We start from the raw sequence: 22,233 nt of genomic DNA, 5'->3' as shown, positions 1-22,233 counted from the left end.
GACCCTCCGGGTTCCCGTCTAACAGCATATTTAATTAAACCTCCAGGCTAAAGTTAGGAAAAATCATTATGTTACTGTTCTTGATGCGCAGCTCCCAAGTTCACTGTGGCATTTCAGGATACGATTACAATCCTAAACATAGATGAGGTGTACAACAGTTGGCCAAGGTGCCTGGGTGGGCTGGAGCTCTATGAGCCCTTTTCAAGGCAAAGAAAGGGGAGAGACCCTCTGGGGCCACCACACTCCTGCGCCAATCCTTCAGGAGGGCCACCATGTTTGCCCCCTCCACTCTCTCAGGGATCCCTACCACCTGGATATTATTCCTGCGGGCTAGCCTCTCAGCGTCCTCCGCCCCAGCCTGCAGCAGACAGACTCAGTCCAACAGACTCACCAGTTGGACCTTCAAATCCCCTGTTGCTGGAACTACCTGCTGTAGGGTTAGCCCTGTAGTTGTGAGGCACTTTGCCAGCTTACATTGGTCGGGTGGAGGAGGCCTAGGGCTGCCACCACGTGTCCATCGTATGCTCCAGGGTTTATTTTCTGTCCCTAATAGCCAAGAGTATCAAGTTCAGTTTGTCCTTAGGGACTGCCTCCCCTTCCCCAAGAGGTGTGGGCTCCTCTGCAGGATCAGGGACCACCTTCTTCCAGCGGCCCTAGCGCCTCATGGCAGCAGTGCACTGGCATGCAGGCATCAAGTGGAGTCCTACCCAGCGAGGTCAGGGGGGCAGCTGCACCCAAGTGAAGCATAAAAGGGGATCACTCCCAAGTCTGGCCACAGGCCCCTGCTCCATACTAGGCCACTGAGCCCTTCACCAGGGCAGATCAAGATAATCCAGAGTGCCAGAAATCAGTAGCAGTTCGCGGCTGGGCCAGGGGGATTGCGGTCCCAGCACTCAGCACCCTCTCCAGGACATGCACAGGCAAGTTACATGGCCCCGTTCAATCAGCTCAGCTCAAGCAAAACGGGCTGTGCCTCAGAAGTCGCTGTGACAGGTTGCTGCCATCTTGCCAGCATCCAGCTACCTGGTCCCTTTCGTTAACGCTGGCCAGGGTCGGCAACATCCTCTTTCTGGCCATCCAGGGGCACGGGCAAGGAGGTAGACACCGCCACACCCCCATCAGATGGTGGGGGCAAAAGCAGGCGAACAGATGGGGACAGATTGAGGAGTCCAGCTGGGAGCTCCAGAATGTGCATCCTACTTGATTGGCACCAGGCCACACCCCCTTAGAGAGCTATATACCTCATGGATTTTAGCCCCCTCAGCATGAATATCCTTCTGCGCATTAGATTCTCGTTGGAAAAAAAGTATCCTCCTAGAGAGCAGCATTTGACCATGATGAGTCATCCTGCATGGGTGGCCATATGACATGCCCAGCAGGCTAGCCAGTATAGAGAGGGGTGCCATCTGGATGGATGTTGGGGCTCCTGCTCTTCCTCCCCTTCATCTTCACTGAGATAGTAGCTTGGCAGTGGATTAAATCCTTTCCTTGGTGTTCCCGCTGTCTTCTGTTTGAAAATGGTTCAGCAGCATCATCCAGCGTAATGTCCTCAATACCTGGAAGAAGACAATGTACTCAGTCAAAGTTCATCAAATACAGTTTTGTGTTTAAAACACAGTACTCTAATTGACATTGTTCTGTAAAAAGTAACAGTTAGTACTCTAGGAACATAAAAAACATATAAAAATAAGAGTTGATCCATGCATGTAAATATGATATCTTGACAGTGTCAACTCATCAGCTCGAGGCATGAATTATTGATTTCTGGATATCCCCCGTGCAGTCAGCTGCTGAACCTCTGTCCTTGTAGGTGGTGTTTCCAAGTAATCTCCTAACTCAGCAGTTATATAGATAAAATCAATACTCAATGTTATATTGTTGATTTATAAAAATAATCACAATCGCAAATGCTGACACAACAGAGATACAAACACGGAAGGTAAAGTATCACCAAAAGGCTTCTAAGATTCTATAAAAAATAAATTTGTTATCGAAAGGACTAGTAATGAAATGCAGAGGTTACCATCAAAGGTTCCGAGGCTTGCCTCATCGTCAGATGGTAGAGGGCCTAGTAGCTGCTGCCAATATGTCCCTTGATATAATAGGTGTTGATGATAGTGGTAGATGACGGTCTAGCCTTTAACGGCAACTTCCCTATATCAGTTGCAAGCTGCAGCGGACGCGCAGCACTAGCAGGCAGTCAGGCCTAAGGTCTTGTATCCTGCACTGTATATTTTTAGCTATAACTTCTATTACTATTTTGCACAGAGTACTGATTTTTTAAAGTATTGTGGTTTTAATTTTCATGCTTTGATTTCACCTTAAAACGCCGGCCAATTATCCTTAGTCCTTTAGCCCTTAGTCCCTGCCCTAGTCCACCACGACTCCGTGGACATAATCTTTGGCTTCACTTCCGCCTGGACTTCCGCTCGCGGAAGTTGGCGGTCTAGCCTTTAATGGCAACTGCCCTATATCAATCGCATGCTGCAGCGGACGAGCAGTGGACGCGCACAGTGAGTGCGCTGCTGGCAGGCTTGTCTGCGCCTGTCCGCGCACAGACCGCTCACAGCGCCAGCAATTATGCCAATTTTTATCCAGATAACTCTAAAAGTCATTCAATACAGTATCCCAGGAAAGCATTATTGCATCTCAGACCTACAGGCAATTCTTGCGCGGGCGCTCCCCTGGATCCTCACTTGAATTCAGGGAAAAAACATTGCCCCCACTGCACTACAGTGGTTCACAGCTTACCCCTATTCCTAGCAAGACCCTGGTACTTCAGGCAAAGAAGGCCTGATCAGAGACAGAATATAATTTGTTGTATTCTCCTCAAAACTAGATCTCTTATTAAAAACGCTTTAGCATTTCACGACCTCTTGGAGGAGCATTCAATTGACATAGCCTTGGTCACAGAAACCTGGGCTGACTCCTCCTCTGAATCAGACCTCCTAGGGGCTCTTCCAGAGGGTTTTAAAATTCACAGGAAAGATAGAGTCGGGAAAAGGGGAGGAGGCATAGAGCTTATAGCCAGAAATGATTTTAATATACAGTTGAAACCAATTCCAGATTATACAGAGAGTGAAGCAGCTACTTTTAAAAGTAGACTTGATAGCCAGAATACCTTAAAGGCATATTTATCTACCACCCACCAACAGCTAAGGCCAACTTTTTAAATTCTAAAGGTCAGCTCCTGGGGCTTAAGGCAATACAATCTAACTTCACAAGTTTAGGTGACCTTAACATCCACCTTGAAAACATCTATGACACAGACACTAAAGCCCTTTTAGACCATATGGCCAGTACAGGACTCATTCAGCTGGTCAAGGAGGCCACACACTCAGCCGGGCATTGCCTGGATGGGGTTTTCTTTGGCCACCCTAATCTGTTATGCAATAGAGCTCTGCCACTAATTTGGTCTGACCATAAGGCAATAATGTTTGAAATCACTCCGACACCTAAAAGGCCCTCTAAGGTATCAAAGAAAGGACTTAGCTCTTGACTCTGGCACAAGGTTGAGGGAGTAGAGCTAAGTAAGACACTCACATTCTCTTTTCAGCCTATTCCTATGGAACTGGATGAGACGGTGCAGAACTATCATTCCTGGATTGACCTAGCTGGCCAGCAGTTGGCTCCCCAGACCATGCAACACTCAGTCAGGCAGTGTCTCTCTGAACCATGGTTCAATGAGTCATTGAAGGCACAAAAACTATTCTGTAGAACTCTTGAAAGGAAGTGGAGTGTAGCAAAGAATGTCCAAACTAAATCAGATCACAGACTGGCCATTCAAACCTACAAAAACTCATTCTGAAGGCTAAATCAGAATTCATTACAGGAAAAATAGAAGCAGCCAATGGCTGCACTAAGAAGATTTTTACTATGGTTAAAAAAACTCTAAGCTTCCAGAAACACAAGACCAGGAAAGTAGCCAGCAATTCTGTAATAAGTTAACAGATGCCTTTCAACAAAAAGTTAAACAAGTCTTCAAAACTTTTGTGGCCAAACCAAACCTATCTGCACCCCCTGGAAAGAACCCGAGCACCAGCCCAACTCTTCACGCTAAAGCAGATGGCTGCTCGACCACCATACTCCCTATCTTTCCGCCAATCATGGTTGACCGGACTACCAAATTAATTTTTTTAATCAAGTCTGGATCTCCCTTTGACCCATGCCCACCTAAAATGTTGCATATGGTTCCTGAAACCCATGCATCTGCCATCTGGCCCATTTTTAATCACATTATTACCACAGGTTATTTTCCCACTGATTGGAAAAAAGCCTCTATCCTGCCACTCCTGAAGAAACCTAATTTGGATTCTGAGGACACTTCCAACTATAGACCTATTTCTAGGCTACCTTTCCCAGCTAAGGTCATCAAAAGATTCTTAAATGAGAAATTATCCTCTTTTCTTGTGGAATGTGACATCCTAGACCACTCGCAATATGGCTTCCTGGCCCATCACAGCACTGAATTGGCGCTTATCACAGCCACGGAGGAACTTCGGCAAACCCTTTACAGAGGGGGAAGTGCTGCCCTTGTCCTTTTAGATCTCTCGGCTGCATTCAACAAGGTCAACCACGACGTGTTGGTTGAGCGCCTTGCCTCGCTGGAATCAGGTATAAAGCACTCCTCCTACTCAGTTCTTTTTTGTCTAATAGGACGCCATCAGTGGCACACAATGTATTAGTTTGTCCGGATTTCTCACTTCCCTATGGAGTTCCACAGGGCTCATCATTGAGCCCCGCTCTCTTTAATTTGTATGTTACCCCCTTGGCCAAGCTGATAAGAAGCTTCGGTTTCCCGCTGGTGTCCTACTCTGACGCCACACAGCTTATTCTGTCCATCAACAGCCCATCCATGGATACAGCATCTCGATTTTAAGACTAGGGAAGTGGATGCAGGTTAACTGTTTGAAACTCAACACATCAAAAACGGAAGTTATGCTACTTGGCATCACGCCAATTATCTGGTCAGATAGCTGGTCGCCAAGTGATATGGGCCCTTCTCCAATACCAGCCAGTAAGGTAAAGATCCTTGGAGTTCTCTTCGACTCCAAGCTCTCCTTTGAATCCCAGATTAATCATACTACGACAGTTTATTTTTTTATCCTGAAACCTAAAAAAGTACTTCCATTCATCCCATTTGAGCTAAGGAAAACAGTGGCCACTGCCTTAATTGGTTCTAGGCTGGACTACTGTAACACCCTTCTTACTAGCGCGAGCAAGTGCAATATACATAAACTCCAAATGATGCAGAATGCCGCTGCCACAGTCTTGCTTGGGCTCACCCGCTTTGTATCGGATTCCTAGGCTCTCACTGAGTTTCATTGATTGCCTATATCAGCAAACGCATTCAGTTCAGAGCTCTATGTATTGCGCTGAAGCACATGAGGTAAAAGGGGGAGGTAAAAGCATTGCTTACACCACCACCAAACTCTTTGAATTCCCTGCCTACTCCTCTGAAAAATTAACCCAACTTGTTGCAATTCAAGAAGCGTTTAAAAACCTGGCTTTATTAACTTGCCTGACAAATTGACCTCTCTCCCTGCCTTTCTATCTAGCTCCTAGATACTCTTGGGTCTGTGTAGCACTTTATAAATCCTTAATTTCATTTCATTTTCATAAGGTGAATATCAGGGGCTGTTGTATGGCAGAAAATGAAAGGAGAGCGAGACATACATTGGGGAGTAATCCATCCTAAGTTATACAAAAAGATATTATTTAGATGCTTTAACTACTCGTTTCGAGAGTCGAGACGCAAAATGATTCCTCTCCAGTAAGTTAAGACAAGGCCTAACAGATCTCTTATAGTGCTTCCCTTACATTGCCAAGTGTAAGGTCAATACTATGAAACTATATGTAATTTAATAAACAATTGCATCACATATTGCCCAGGGTGCTTCTACGGCTGAATCACAAAAGACATCCAGCTACTCTCTCAGTAACAAATAAAATGATTAGATTCAAAGCCGGAAGGGCAACCGTTTGACTTACCAGCCTCTACCATCCGTGTGCTGTGTGTTGCCAGTCCAGAGTCTGGTGCAGGGCTAGGAGAAGACGCTGATGTGGCAGGTGGTGGAGAGGACAGCAACACAGGACCTTAAAAGGTTTATAACATGTTTTATGAGTATGCAATAACATACAAAAATACATGTCATGGTTGCATTTGACTACCTTTACTAGCCATGATAAACTTCATTGTAAAATACAGTGCTAGGGCTTCACCAAGCAAGATATATAAATCCCCCATAGAGTGTTAGTAACATTATTAGCATACGAAAATGCTGGTGTGGAGTTGGTTCTCATTGCAAGGCCTGCCTTTTATGTTGCCCTGCTGCAATTGCAATGACTCCTGCCCCAGCCAAAGCAACTAATCTACTCAAAAGTAGTGGCTGTATGAAACGAGCAAATATGTAAGAAATATAATCAAAACATCAATGTATTTCTAGGGTCTGTGTTAGAGGTTTGTTTTGAGGGGTATGAATGTGATGTGTGCCTAACAATGTTGGCATGGGTGAACAACAGATATGGGTGAGTGACTGTTTGTTTGCTTTGAGTTATAGAGCTAGAGAGGGGTTTAGAATCTGACTTGGCACAACAGTAGTGCTGTCGTGCAGGGCTTTTGCTCTCTGGCGAAGTTGATCCAAATATCCTCAGCTTTTGAAGGAGTCAAGTGCAAAAGGAGAAATATGTGCATATAGTCTCCTGCTCTGCAGAATACTAGGAAATGTCAAAACCATTAAATGCTAAGAATGTGCATGCCTAAAATATGGGGCACATGCGTGGTGCTTATTAAGGTCCTGAATTATTTAAATTGATCGCCGCAATGTGGCACTCTGGACTTTTTTATTTTAATTAGACACTGTAGCAAGCTAGATATTTATTGTCGCATAATTCACGGGATCTGGGTCTGACATTTGGTGCTAAAACACACATTAAAATGGGTCTCTATCGGGCCCTATATTCATGCCCTTAACATTATTGTCAAAACCCTGATTAATTTCCAAAATATTAATGTTAAAAATGTTAAGGTAATGCATATCGGCGATTTCGTTCCTGTTTCTATTTCCGGTGTTTTACTAAATCTTGTTTTCTCTTAGAGAATTAGCAATTTCCATCATATGTGTTTCTGTGGGGGTTTTTGTGCATCTTATTACGCTTATACTGCATACTTTGAACTGAGTAGCACCAGGTGTTTATGACAGACTGCGATTGAGAGCTCACGCACTGAGGCTGGATGCAGTGTGGGTTTCTCTGCAGAGTACATAGAGCAATGGTCAATTATTCCAGTTGCAATTGAAATGCTGTGTACATGTGTGTGAAGGCGGTAAACAGTTGTCAGAATACTGACAAGGCGAAAGTAAATGAAAGTAAAATTCTGTGTATGTTTGAGGGAGGTGAAGTGAAGGAAAATGCAAGGAATTACACTCAGGAGAGAGAGAAAAGAGGGTGCTGAACAGCAAAGAGATGAGGTTTAAGATATGCAGATGAATGACAGAAATTCGCAATGGCTGGTCCCAAGCCCAGCTGCAATGGAGTTGCATGGGGCTAGCTACCCCACCATGTAAAATCTTAGGTACAGAAACATCAGCCAAAAGACCAACAGTCATTACAGCCTTGGTGAGGAAGGAATCTCCTTCAAGGAGAGTCATGACACCTTGTGGTGAAAGCCAGAGTTCCCTGGAAGCCACAAAGCCAATCCACATGCTTTCGACCTAGACCATCACCATTTAGACAAGTAACGTGAGGACCATGTGCGAAACAGACAAGACAACCCAAATGGCAGCAGAGATGAAAAAATACAACCTTGCCCTGCTTGGCTTCAGTGAGACCAGATGGACACAGTCTGGAGAGAAAAGACTGGCTCCAGGAGGAATGCTGCTGTACTATGGATGCAAGGAAGATAAACCTCCACATACTCAGGGAGTAGCACCAATTCTAACACCAGCAGCCAACAGAGCTCTGATTGGATGGGAAGCCCACAGTCCCAGAATATTCACAGCAACCTTCCACACAAAGAGAAAGATGATCAACCCAAATGTTATCCAGTCCTATGCACCTACAAATGACAGCAAAGAAGAGGAAAAAGAACAGTTTTAGAACAGACTCCAGTCCATCCTGGAGCAACACCTTGAGAGAGAAATCACCAAACTGATGGAGGACCTCAATGTCAAAATTGGAAGCAAAAACACTGGGTACGAAGAAGTCATGGACAACTATGGCCTTAGTGACATGAACGAGAATAGTGAAAGGCCCACACATCTCTGTGCCCTGAACAGTATGATGATAGTGTAGTCTCACACAAAAGAATACACAAGGCATCATGAGTATCACCAGACCATTCAACAGAGAATCACATCAACCATGTCTGCATTGCCATGAAGTTCCGAAGGTCCCTCCAGGATGTGAGAGTGATGAGAGGAGAGGACATGGTGTCTGACCATCACCTTTTCATGGTCAGGCTAAAGCTAAACCTGAAGAAAGCATGGACAGAACCAACACAAGTGATATAACACCACCCTCCCAAAAAATGCACAGAAACGGGATGAATACTCAGTCAGCCTCAGTAACAAGTTTCAAGTCCTGCAAGAACTAGAGAACAACAGATGCTCACTAGAAAGCCAGTGGAAGAAGATAAAAGAAACAATGATATCAACCTCTCAGGAGGTACTCGGTCCCAAGAAATACCAGCATAAAGAATGGATATCCACTGAGACTCTGCAAAATCCAAGCGAGAAAGTAGAAGACAGCTACAGCTGAACAAGAGCAGAAAATGCAAAGCTCAAGTCGAATACACCAAAACGAACAAGGAGGCAAAGAGAAGCTTAAGAGCAGACAAGCACCGATTAATTGATGGTCTTGCTACAGAAGCCCAAGAAGCAGCAAGCCATGGAAACGTGAAATAACTCTACAACATAACAAGGAAACTCTTCTGCAGTATCAGCAAGCCAGAAAGACCTGTTAAAGACAAAGCTAGGAAGACAATCATGCGTAATGAAGGCCAACAACGAAGATGGGTGGAGTACTTTGAAGAACCGCTTAACCCGTCTGTGCCACACACTCTACCAGTCATACAGCCAACTGACAAGGATGTGCTAATCAACTGCAAAAGACCAACCAAGAAAGAAATACGGCAAGCCATCAAACATCTAAATGGGAAGGCAGCAGGACCTGACAACATTCATGCAGAGGCACTGAAGACAGACAATGAAGCATCAGTAGACTTGCTCTACCCCATGTTTCAAAGGATCTGAGGAGAGGAAAGTTGCAGTCAGACTGGAAAGAGAAATATCTGATCAAATGACATTTGAAAGTGGTGGGACGTAAAATTCTTGTCGTACTGCACTGCGCCGACCGAGCGCAGCGAGCAAGCCCGAACAACCTACGGAGGGTCCGGGGGGTTTCTCCCCCTGAGAAAATTTTGAAAAAAGAGTGGACAAATTTTGCATTTTGAAGCAAATTTGAGGAAGCGGGAAGGTTGGAAGGTTAATAAAGCAATGCGATTGAATAATTTTATCATTTAAGAAATTGCCAATTTTTATGCGCTATAGAGGACAATCTTTGCATATGCTGATGTTATCATTTGCTGATTGCCTTCTCCTTGATTGCCCTCTCCTTGATTTACAGACACATAGAAGGTAGTGCAGCGTGCCTTCGCTAAAGTAGCTTGGTTCATATTCCTGTGCTGCTGTTTGCTGTCACATGATGTAGCCTCGAAACCATTCCAGGATTTTTATCGAACAGCGCGTTCCATTTTGGGGGGTTTTGCCTTTTGAGGTTTGTGATGGCAAGGAATGGGTAAAACATACATGCATAGGGGCTGAAGCCTAAAGAGCTCAGCAGCGGCTCATATGGTTGCACGTGGCATTGAGGGCTATGACACCTGTATGCACCTGCTTTATAGTTTTGTTCTCCATCAAATCCTGGGCGGTGAACCATGGAACTGAACTGGTGGGGATGGTAAAGACACAAGCTCCTGCTTAATAACTGTGCTGCATTTGGGAAAGGATAGATACAAATTATCTTTACCCCTTTAGCAATAAATTGAACTTTATTCCAGCTACTGGTTCAAGCAGTAGTTATTCAAATCTGTCATCTGTGTCACTTTGTGTTTTAATGAACCAGTGCATGCTCCCTTGTTTTTAACACAAGTAATACACAGATGTCCAAAAATACACCCATCTTCTGCATTAGTCCAAAAACACACCCATCTTCTGAATTTTGATGGCCCAGAATCAATTAGGCAGCTCTTTCACCGATACACCCCACCTAGGTTTTTAAGATCGTCCTCCCAAGCCAATCTGGTTGTACCTAAAATCAAGAGAGCCACTTGGGGAGGCAAGAGTTTTGCTGTGGCCACCGCCAAACTTTGGGAACTTGATGTCTCTTAAATTAAAAACCACAGGAAATCTGGCTATCTTTCGTAAAGCACTTAAAACTTGGCTGTTTAGTAATTAGTACAATTACTCACTCTACTCCACACGTCGTCTTGGCCTTCAATTACTATCTCTCTTCCAACTGGGAGTTCAGCGCCTAGACACCTACGGGTAGTAGTGCGCTTTATAAATCTCGATTTCATTTCATCTAGCATAGCTACCAAGTAGACAAATGATATATGTATTTTGCATGCTATGATTTTTGATTCCATACATATAATGGTAAGAGGAAAATTACAATTACCATAATGCTCTATGTTGTTTGCTAAACCCCAAGTATGTCTGAAAAAGTTACATGACATGGAACTTCACTTGGCAGCGATTCACAATGCGCTGGATTAGTGTAGTGTCCGTTTTTTGTGCTGGGCCCTTAATGCGTTCTTTGAGCACAGTGAGGTGAAGTGGCAGAAGCAGGCAGGTAGGAGACAAGCAGGGCCCCAGGCAGAGGGAGGGTGGGCACTGCCTTTTCCACCCAGGAAGAGCTGGAGAAGGGAAGACACAGATGCAATAACATGTAGCCACGCAGCCGCCCTCATTCTGTCATTTCGTGTTTACCTGCAACAGAGCAGTTGCCTCTGAAAATTGTAACAGTAAGCTGAGGGGGCAGGGTTTTGAAGGAAGTGATGGATGTGAAGAGGGAGGGGGGTGTAGCTGAGTGTGAACGGTTAGGACGATACTAGGGGTAACTGGAAATTGGACGATGGATACAAAAGAGCGAAAAGGAAGGCAGACTTAGTCCAGGGGGGGGAGACATGGAACAGTGAGGGCAGGAGGAAAGCCAGTGTCGGAGTAAGACACAAACGGAAAGCTTCAAGTTGAAGTTGTAGAGTGATATGTTATTTGGGGGAGTTGGAACTGTTTAGGGCTGGAGTATGGGTTAGTAGATATCTGTTAGAACATTGTGTGGCCATATTAGTTTGTGCGTCAGGAACCCTGAGGATGTTATGTGGTGTAAGCGCACTACTCACCCGCAAGGGTCTCAAGGCGCTTGTACCAATACCTATGTGGAACCCGTCCTGGCTTTTCCCTGTGAGGCGTCCACTCCTGGGCACCCCCAGGGTGAAGGCAAGGCATCCTTAGCGTTGTGGGGGCCGTTGTGGAGATTAAGCAAGCTATTGCCCAGAGTTGCAGAGTGGGACTCTATGATTGGAATAGGCACCGAGGCGAGAATTATCAGGTCCGTGGAATTTTTTGAGCCCAAGACCCGCCGAGGCGGGGAATTGAACCCTGGTCCCGGGCTAGACCTCTGCAACAGGGTCTGCCGCTCTAACCATTGAGCCACACTTCTCCATGGTGCGTCCAGCATGATCCTGAGTAAAGCGGCATTTTGACAATAACAAGGCATCCGTGGTGATATTTGTGCAAAATTAATAGTGTCCAGTGCTCTGTCACACGAATCAGAAACGTTTTATACATATGCTACGACTACTGCTTGCATCTCTGTAACTGCCTCCGAGCTCGAGAGGCTGGACTCATAAAAAGTCAGAGGCAAGATGCAAACTTTCAACTTACCGCAAGCTTTCACAGTCTGGGGTGCGGTGCAATGTATCAGTATATTTGCTCAAATAGATTTTGTTACGCTTTTCCTGTTAGCAGTGGAGACTTTTTATTGTGTCTCAATGGCACTAGCCTGCATAAATGTATGTAGCTTGTTGTTCTAAGGCATGGGTACTCACAAACTTTCTCTCGGGGGCCAAATTTACAGTGTGGTTTGTGTCCGAGGGCCGCACCGGTAGGGGCAGGGTCAGTGGGGGGAAGGGGCGGGGCTAAAGCAACAAAGAAAACGGTGACCATGAGGTTGGACACAGGTCCCTGCAGCGGACGCCTTCGTCCACTGAGTGACCAGACTCAGCATACACACATCTCTCTCACTTTCTCTCTCTCTGTCTCACTCCCTCCATCCCTCTCTCTATCTATCTTTCTCTCCCTCTCTCTATTTCTGTCTCCCTCCCTCCATCCCTCTCTCTCCCTTTCTCCCTCTCTCTCCCTCACTCTGACTATCTCACTCCCTCCCTCTATCTCTCTGTCTCCCTCCATCCCTCTCTCCATTTCTCCCTCTCTCCCTCACTCTGACTGTCTCACTCCCTCGCTCTCCCTCACTGACTGTCTCACTCCCTCTCTGTCTCGCTCTCTCTGTCTCCCTCTCTCTCCCTCTCTCTCTCACTCTCCCTCACTCTGACTGTCTCACTCCTTCTCTCTGTCTCCCTCTCCCTCCCACCCTCACCTTCCCTCTCCCACCCTCACTCACCCTCACTCCCCTTCCCCCTCACTCTCCTTCCCCCTCGCCCTCCCTCACTCCCCTTCCCTCCCTCACCCTCACTCCCCTTCCCTCACCCTCACTCCCCTTCCCCCTCTCCCTCCCTCACTCACCTCGCTCCCTCCCTCACTTCCCTCTCTCCCTCCCTCATGTCCCTTCCCTCCCTCCCTCTCCCCCTTCCCTCTCTCCCTCCCTCACTCTCCCTCCCTCCCCTTCCCTACCTCTCTCCCCTTCCCTCTCTCCCTCTCTCACTCTCCCTCCCTCACTCCCCTTCCCTCCCGGGGAGCGGGGTAGGGGAGTGAGGGAAGGGGAGTGAGGGAAGGGGAGTGAGGGAAGGGAAGTGAGGGAGGGAGTGAGGGGAGGGAGAGAGGGAAGGGGAGTGAGGGACGGGGAGTGAGGGACAGGGAAGGGGAGCGGGAGAAGGGGGGTGAGGGAAGGGGAGTGAGGGTGAGGGAAGGGGAGTGAGGGGAGGGTGTAAGGGGAGTGAGGGAAGGGTAGTGAGGGAGGGAGAGAGGGAAGGGGAGGGTGAGGGAGGGAGAGAGGGAAGGGGAGAGAGGGAGGGAAGGGGAGTGAGGGAGGGAGAGTGAGCGAGTGAGGGAGGGAGAGAGGGAAGGGGAGAGAGGGAGGGAGAGTGAGGGAGAGAGGGAAGGGGAGAGAGGGAGGGAAGGGGAGGGAGTGTGAGGGAGGGAGAGAGGGGAGAGGGAGGGAAGGGAAGTGAGGGAGGGAGAGAGGGGAGTGAGGGAGGGAGAGAGGGGAGTGAGGGAGGGGGAAGGGGACTGAGGGTGAGGGAAGGGGAGTGAGGGTGAGGGAGGGAGAGGGGGAAGGAGAGTGAGGGTGAGGGAAGGGGAGTGAGGGTGAGTGAGGGTGGGAGAGGGAAGGTGAGGGAGGGAGAGGGAGACAGAGAGAAGGAGTGAGACAGTCAGAGTGAGGGAGAGCGAGAGAGAGAGAGAGGGGGGAGGGAAGGAGAGAGAGGGAGACAGAGAGAGCGAGACAGAGAGGGAGTGAGACAGTCAGTGAGGGAGAGAGAGGGAGTGTGACAGTCAGAGTGAGGGAGAGTGAGAGAGAGAGAGGGGGAGGGAAGGAGAGAGAGGGAGACAGAGAGAGCGAGACAGAGAGGGAGTGAGACAGTCAGTGAGGGAGAGAGAGGGAGTGAGACAGTCAGAGTGAGGGAGAGAGGGAGAAATGGAGAGAGGGATGGAGGGAGACAGAGAGATAGAGGGAGGGAGTGAGATAGTCAGAGTGAGGGAGAGAGAGGGAGAAAGGGAGAGAGAGGGATGGAGGGAGGGAGACAGAAATAGAGGGAGGGAGAGAGAGATAGATAGAGAGAGAGAGGGATGGAGGGAGTGAGACAGAGAGAGAGAAAGAGAGAGAGATGTGTGTATGCTGGGTCTGGTCACTCAGTGGACGAAGGCGTCCGCTGCAGGGACCTGTGTCCAACCTCATGTTCACCGTTTTCTTTGTTGCTCTAGCCCCGCCCCCTCCCCGACTGACACTCCCCCCACTGGTGCGGCCCTTGGACACAAACCACACTGTAAATTTGGCCCCCGAGAGAAAGTTTGTGAGTACCCATGCTCTGGACTCAAGGGACCCCTTACTCCTCCTATTTGCATAGGTTCGGTAGTATCGGTCGATGAAGCACCCTCCAATACAGCTCTAGGTTTAGAGGTTGGAAAACGCATCTCATAACAATGTTTATCAACTTTTCGTTCCTGCAGTCTGTGATCCAACTGTACCGTAAGATCTATTAACTCCTCACACGAAGTAGGCATATCCACCACCTGGGCCAGACCGTCCTTAAACTCCCCTCTCAATCCTTGGTAGAACAAGGAGACTCTTTTTGGATGGCCAATCAGTTTCAACAACAAGACGGTTAAAATTAGTTATATAGGACAAAAGATCTTGTGATCCCTGTTTGAGCGTGATAAGTTCCTTATCTAGGGAAAGCATGTGAGCTTTGCGGTCAAATAATTTACGCATTTCCTCACAAAACTCATCAAAATTAGCTAATACCGGATCATTTCTATTGATCAGAGGAAACGACCAACTTGCCGCATTGCCTCCTAAATACGACAACATAAATGCCGTCTTAGAATGATCGTCGGGAAAGACAGTGGGTTTGCACATGAAGTGCAGCTTGCACTGTCCCAGAAATGTGCCAAGTTTGTTAGGATCCCCTAAGAACCTTTCTGCAGGTGCCAATGGTAATTGCACTGGTTGAATAACCTGAATGGTGGATGGACCTTGCACTCCCTGAGTTATGGGGGAATGAGACTGTACGGGAGGTGGTAATGTAGCGTCCCTGATGTAATGGGCTCCTCTTGACCCGGTGGGACTGGACCGGGCTATTCCAGCAACCTCACATCTAAGGGTACCCATTTCATTCCTCATTTCGTGATTCTCCCCTCTGACAGCGTCTACTTCCACCCTTAATGCTGTAAGAGCATCTAACACAGATGTCAGGACTGTGTTGGTGTCCATCGCTCAGGCCGTAAGAGTACGTGGGCTTGTCACTCTGTCACAAAACAAGGCAGATTGACTAACCTTATGAATCAGGTACAGCAGGAGCGATGTCGTTGCTAGTTTCTCTCCTCCCTAGGAGCGGCACCTCAAGTGAGTCTTATACATGAACACTCCCCTATGAGGACCTCACCCAGGGAAGGGGAAAAGTGGAGAAATAAAACATAAAGGGCTGGCAGCCAGAAACCATCTACAGTGTGTGACGACAGGATAGATACCATACGTTAAGTCTGTGTTCTGGTTCCTGCAGAAAGACACAAGGGACATACATAAATACACCCCCCTCTGCCTACATGTATCTGCTATATATATATGTTTGTTTGTGTGAACTCACTCACTTAAGGAAGCTGCCACAAGCATCCATGTTGAAAAGGTCGCAAAAAGGAAAAATAAAGTAAATGTAAAAGAAACAAGAGCTTCCCATGAACTATGGTTCTGGAGAGCTAAAGGATATAGTCTTCACTGGTAAAGATTCATACAAGTAGAAAGCTACTTAGCTCACGACTGAAGTCTCTTCTTTCTCAGCTGCGTAGTTCCAAAATAATCCCGGAGTAAAGTCTGGAAACAATGCCTCTTGTCTCCTTCGCGATCTCCAAAGAACAATCTGAGCCTCTCAACAGCTCTAAGGTTAACCAGCAAAGTGCAGAGCGCCAAAAATAAGCAAAAAATAAACAAAAAGGGAAGAGCCGTACAATTGCTCTCAATGTTAGTGCTCCACTAACAAATGTCATGTACCTCCGCAAGGAATCGAGGTACTAAATATCCAAGTTCAGTGTTCTTGAGACACCGCGGAAGCAGAGAGTGTCTCAATCTCGGGTCTCGCAGTGTAAGACACAGTTCACCCAGCGCGGCTCCGAGTTGAGGGTCAAAGTTCAAATAACATCGCGGAAACAGGGAGCATCTAGCTCGACTCTCACATCGCGTATCCAAAATGAATGTCTGATAAATCCAAGGCGGAGTGTTACAGTCATCCAAATACGAGTTCAACACTACGGGAAATCCAGGTCCGATAAACACGATGACAGGGGCAAACACTACAGGTGACAAGCACCGAGCGCTTCCTGGGAGGGGCAGATAAGGAAGCAGAAGCAGAGCGGAGACGAGTAGGACAGACTACACAACAGGCATTCTGGGAGATATAGTCTATAGGCTAAGACACCTAAAACGTGACAGTGTATGTGTGGGACGGCGGGGGGGGTCTCTGTATGTGTGTGTGCGTGTATGTGCGCTCGTGTGTGTGTCTCTGTGTGTGCGCATGCGTGGAGGGGGAGGTGTGATTGTGTGTGTGTTGGAGCTTCCCAGGAGACAGGAGATGGCCACACAGTGCGCGTTCGCGCGCTCGCGTGGCCCGCTCTAATCCGATCCGATTTTTTAAGCTGCGCGTGGCCATCTCCTGTCTCCTGGAAAGCTGAGTCCCTGACAATAGGTCTCTGGCGAGACAGCGCTTCGCGCTGTAAACGCCACAAGACCTAAAAATGTAGTGTGCATGGTAAAGCCACTCCCCTATTAGAGAACTCCACCCTTTTCATCCCGTGTCAAGCTCTGTCGAAACATATTCCTATATGACTAATTTTAGCCAGCAACTGTGGGTGGTTACCCAAGCCTGGTTAGAGCATTTTATTCCAAAGTCGTTGCCACACAAAAAGGTCTGAAGTTGTCACACTGTACAATTTGAATACTACAGTTACTGTTGAGCATAGTAATGCAATAAGATATAGGTCAGTTTTTAATGCTCTTAAGAATTTCAAGACTACATGTTCACAATTGCTTTATAAACCTTTTTGGTTTCTCAATAAAAAAAATTATTAAAATTTGCTTTGAAATGCAGCATTTGCCAATCTTTTTTCAATTGTTTTTTGTGGGAGGACCCCACCGAATCCATGTTTGTCTATCGAGCTCACTCCCTTCACTCATTACATAACAGTCATACCCATTTACGCCTCATAACTTTCAAATGTCACCAGCCACCACTGATGTAAGCTGTGCATGATGTGTTTGAGGAATACATAATTCTTCCATGCGGAGTTCTCCAACCCAGTTGCAGAGCCTCTGCCCAAGTTGCAGAGTCACAGCCAAGTGTGCCGAGTGTAAAATACAGTTATAAAATAATTTCCGGTCGTAAATTACGTTAACGGAGACTTCATCCCTAAACTGGGGAGGAGAAGACATCTAAGTATACACTATGTAGCCACTTTACACATGGAAATGATGAATACCCAAAAGTAGTAACGCTTTAACAAAGTGTAAGAGAAAATTTACCCATAGGTAAATTTAAAATTTTGAATAGGCACCCTAGAAAGTGCTCTCTCTCACTTTCTCTGTATCTCACCTGCAGATTCGGTGAATATTGTTTTATTGTGAATACATTTCTTTTTATCTATTCTTGAATACCAGTAAATGATGGTCAACATTGCATTCTTGGAACTGATAATGTTACTTCATTAAAAATAGAATGTTAAGATTTCGTTGAACTGGACTTAAAGAGAGGAAGGACGAAAAGGGGGGGTGGCCGAGCGCAGGATGTAGGAGCACTCGACTGCACTCCGATGCTGTTCCCTGTTGCCACCTATAAAAACACTTTTAATCCTTACTTGAACAGCGCCAGCAGGGGCGGCCTTAGGCATGTGCAAGCTGTGCACCTGCACAGGACCACCAACCCCCAGGGGCCTCCACGCCAATATATATCCTTAATATAATAATCCTCTGAGGATGGATACATATTTGCGTGGCGGCCCCTGGCAGGGATTTGGCGGCCTCGGGCTCTGTTCCACTTTCTAACACCATAAACCCCCCCTGAGCTCCGAGGGGCTCTGCCCCGCCCGGACCCCCTCTTCCAGGGCCCTCTATCTACGCTTCCTGCCCTGGGCCACCATGAGCCTAGAGCCTCCCCTTGCGCCAGTGATGTCTCTCATGCCCCCTGGAAGGATGGTGAAGATAACAAGCACTGATTTCGTCCCTGCGGCGGCATCAGCCTGATGATGGTGGAAGTGGCTGTCGGCGAGAGCAGTGGTGGCTGTCATCTACTAAGAGGAGGGGGGCTGGTACACAAAATAGAAAATAAAGAAAAAGACTTACTGGATTGTATCAGACAACGTCCTTCTCACTCTGACCTATTCTGCTGGGACTGCAGTGCAGTCCCCAGCAAACTCCATTGACTAATCCTGGCCTGCTCATGTGCTGTTAACCAGCATGTGAGGAGTGCCCTTATTGGTAGGAGAGGCCTCTCCCTGCGCTCCATAGGGCACTGGATGCCTGCACTTGCTCTTGACCTAGCTGTCTTAAAACAGCTGGGTTGAGAGGTTTAAAGTGTGCATGTGTGGCTGGCCATCTCAACAGGCTTGCTAAAGAGACATGCACACTTTAAATAGTGCAAAGGCAGCCCTCTGCCCACACCTCCTCCTTGCTGTCACTCGGCAGGCCCCGGCTCTGTCCTGACACACGCTTCAGGACTGGATGATGAAAAATAAAATGGTAATAAATTATCATTTTATTTTACATCTCTCGGGTTTTGGGGGGGGGGGCACTTAAGTGGAGCAATACTCCTCTGCTCTAATGGAGAAGCTGCCCCCGGGCAGGGGCCCTATGGGAGGACAAGATAAAAGCGTGACTATGAGCCATGCTCAGGAAGGCCCTGTTGTGGAGCTTGACTTCCTGAGGGCAGTGGATTACGCCCAAACACAGTGGCAAAGATCACAGGTAATACTGGCATTTCCTGGAGGCATGCTGGCCTTTGGGACACAGTAGACTGCACTCGCAGTGGCAGCGGAGCACGCCATGGTGGGTTAGTGGAAAAGATACACAGATGATGGATGGAATGCACAGCAACTCAAACATTCACCCCCAGTCAAGAGATCTGGGTTAAATACATCGTTCTTTTGCTCACCATGTCACCCCAGTTTAGACAAAGCCATATGCAAGTAGGTCTTGACCCTGTACCTCATAGGAACAGTCCAGCCCGAACTGCCAAGCCAGGTCCTTCCTAGACAGAAAACAAGCATCCTGGGACCGGTTTCAGGGCATTTCTCCTCATCAGCCAGGTTAGCTTTAATCCAGTGGCACAGTGAGCCATGTCCTTAGGAACAGTCCAGCTTGAACTGCCAAGCCTGACCCTCCCTGGATCAGAGTCCCAGTGAGCCTGGGACCCCCTTCTGGGCATACCCAGCGCACTTAGGGCGAGAAAGCAAAAGACACACAGATGATGGACGGAATGCAGAGCAAATCAAACATTCACCCCCAGTCAAGAGATCTGGGTGGGTTTGTTGCAGGGTGGCAGCCCAAGCCCGTCAGCCGTTATCACCTGGATGGAGCAAAGCCAAATGAGGCAGTTGGGGGATGTGCTTCTGGATCTTGTGGGGTCCCGGGGTGACTTCTCTGCCCTCAAGGATCCAATTGGACCACCCTCTCCATCTGTGGAACAAGAACTTTTCGACTGGGAAGGTCTAAGGCAGAAAAGAAATGGCCTCGGAACGAGACTGATGTTATCAGTGTAGGAGAGTGGGGTCTGCAATCCTATGGTCACCCCCGATTTTTGCTTTTTGCTTCACTGGTTTACGACTTTCCCTGGATGTGGGCCTGCTAATCAGACCCACAGCCTATCTGTTCGCTCTCTAAATTGACACATGTACCTTAGGTGCATTTACCAATTGGTACTGGGCCACCTTATCAGTCCCTGTACAGCATACCTTAGGTATCCAGGGCATAGGTGTACCCAGGGCCTACCAGGGGCTGCAGCATGTATTATGCCACCCCTGGCTGGCCACCCAAATCTGACACAACTGGCTGCACGACAGCTGGGGCAAGGTGGTGTAATCACCCTTTGCTTTAGATATAGTATTCCTTTATCTAACCCTAAAAATGGACACATGTGTTCCTATCAGTCACTCCTATGGCAGGCCTTATCAATCCTGAAGGCAGAGTGCTTGGAATTATGTGAGATGGTGCTCTGGCATTAGCTGAGCCCGTTTGCAGCTTGTGGAACCAAGTCCTAATAGCTGTTCCGTGATAACGCGTACCATATACTCTTAAGTGCATTATAATCCTCGCGGTTATTTGCCAACTTTGGTATCGCTTTATCAAAACATGTCGAGTAAGGTGTCATACGAATTGGAATACTAACCCCTCGACAATTCTGGCGACGGGGTTAGCATTCCACCCTTCTAGAGGGACACGACATGTATGTAACTGTGAACCCCGGTTAAAGTTAACTCGAGCCTCAGCATCACAAAATGGATGCTGCCACCACAGACACAAGTCTGACCTCCTGCTGCTGGGAGTCCTTCCAGCGAGGAGAGCTTGGACAAAGGGTTTCCTGTCAGGGGCGGTGCTAGCACCATCCCAGACAGGGTTTTGTGTATCCCAGGTAGGCAGGGCTGAGAGGAAGGTGACTGCAAGTGGCACCCCGGTGCTCACTGTGCATATGCCGGCTCAAACCAGTTCCAGGGGCACACCAGCCCCTGAGCTGGGGAAAGTCCAGACAAAGGAGAGGGGTGTAACCACCCCCCTCCTGGTCCCACCCATGGGCAGGACCGAGTCGCGTGCCAGCCCCTTTTCTTAGGATAAAGGTAGGAGCAGGCCCCCTTCCCAAATTAGATAATTCTGAATCTTGAACTACTTTCCACGAAAGGAACTCTTGACAATTTCTGAAGACTCTCCCTTGTGGCTAAGGAGTAGCCACCCTGCACCCGCAGGCACCACCTAAGCATCGCGGTTTGCTGCACGTCCATCCTCCGGATCAAGACTGACCAGCTCGACGAGACCCGGATTCCCTGGCATCTCTGACCTCTACCTGCATCATCAGCCCAGCTGAGATTCGTGGGTGTGACGAGACCTGAGGGACCGGCCATCTTCAAAACCTGCACGATGCTTAACCAGCACGACCGCCGAGGGGTCCTCGAGTGAGTGCACTGGGGTTTGAGAAGCCCCAACCCTGAGCAGCTCCAACACCGAAGTCCAGCCCCCCAGCATCCACGAGATCTGCGTGGGGCCCTTCTGCTCTTTGCTGCTCACCGCGTTGTCCGGTCACTTGCCTGCTGGCTAGTGGCCCTCCTGACAATGTACCACGACGAATTCACCGCTGGTCTGATTGCTCCAGACTGGCCCTTGCTCCCTTCCAAAAGAGGAGCACCCCGGACCCTCCTGGTCCCCTCCAGACGCCATCTTGACTCCACCGCGTGGGCTTGCCTTTGCCAAGGTTTGTTGCTCCAATCCTGGTTCCAGCATCGCCGACAGCAGACACCCTCGTGGGACAGCTCGCACCTCCAGCCTGGTCGCCGACAACGCTTCCTGGCCCGTGTGACTGCAGAGTCCAGCGTCGCCCACTCACCTGATCGAGGTGACTTCATCCGGTGCCATCCTGGTGCCCACAGAATCACTGGCTAGTGATTAAGAACTGAGTCCCCTCTGCTTTCAGGTCGTCTCCATCACCGATCCAGGCTTGGATCACACCAAACTTCTTCACTGGTCGCCTGCCAGCAACTTCTTCTTTCAGGCTCCATAGACTACAACGAGGATTCCCGACGTCTTTTGAACCCTATGCAGCCGCAGCCCCTGGGCTAGGTAACCCGAGCATTTCGGTGCTCCAACGCAGGTTCACTATCCAAGTGTCCAGATCCTTTTTCGTTTTAAGTCTACCTAGTCGGATTCGTCCGAAAACAGTAACTTTAGAAATACTAGCCTCCATAGACTTTGTCCCGCATCCCGCGTGAGAGTGCACACTCTGCACCCGATCTCCCTAGGCCTCCTGCTCCTAACCTTAGGGTTCAGTAGTGTAGTCCTAGCGATCCTGAAGCCCCTGGATCTTGTTAATCACCTGCTAGTATTTCGCATTCCACTCTTAGAGTATATGGTTTTTCGTGCCCCTCGGGCATTTGTGTAAATTGTGCAACTTGAAGTATTTTCTTAAGAGTTTTGTATTGTGCTTAGCTCCCTGACTCATAAAGAGTTCAGGGTAGACTTGTTATAAATAAATATCCTTTATTTTTCATAACAACTTGTGTGGTGTCCTTTCACTTGGTGTTCAAGGGGTAT

This window comes from Lissotriton vulgaris, chromosome 1_1, assembly GCF_964263255.1.
Source record: "Lissotriton vulgaris chromosome 1_1, aLisVul1.2, whole genome shotgun sequence".
Taxonomy (NCBI): Eukaryota; Metazoa; Chordata; class Amphibia; order Caudata; family Salamandridae; genus Lissotriton; species Lissotriton vulgaris.
The sequence above is the reverse complement of the archived record's forward strand: the minus strand, read 5'-3'. Positions refer to the sequence as shown.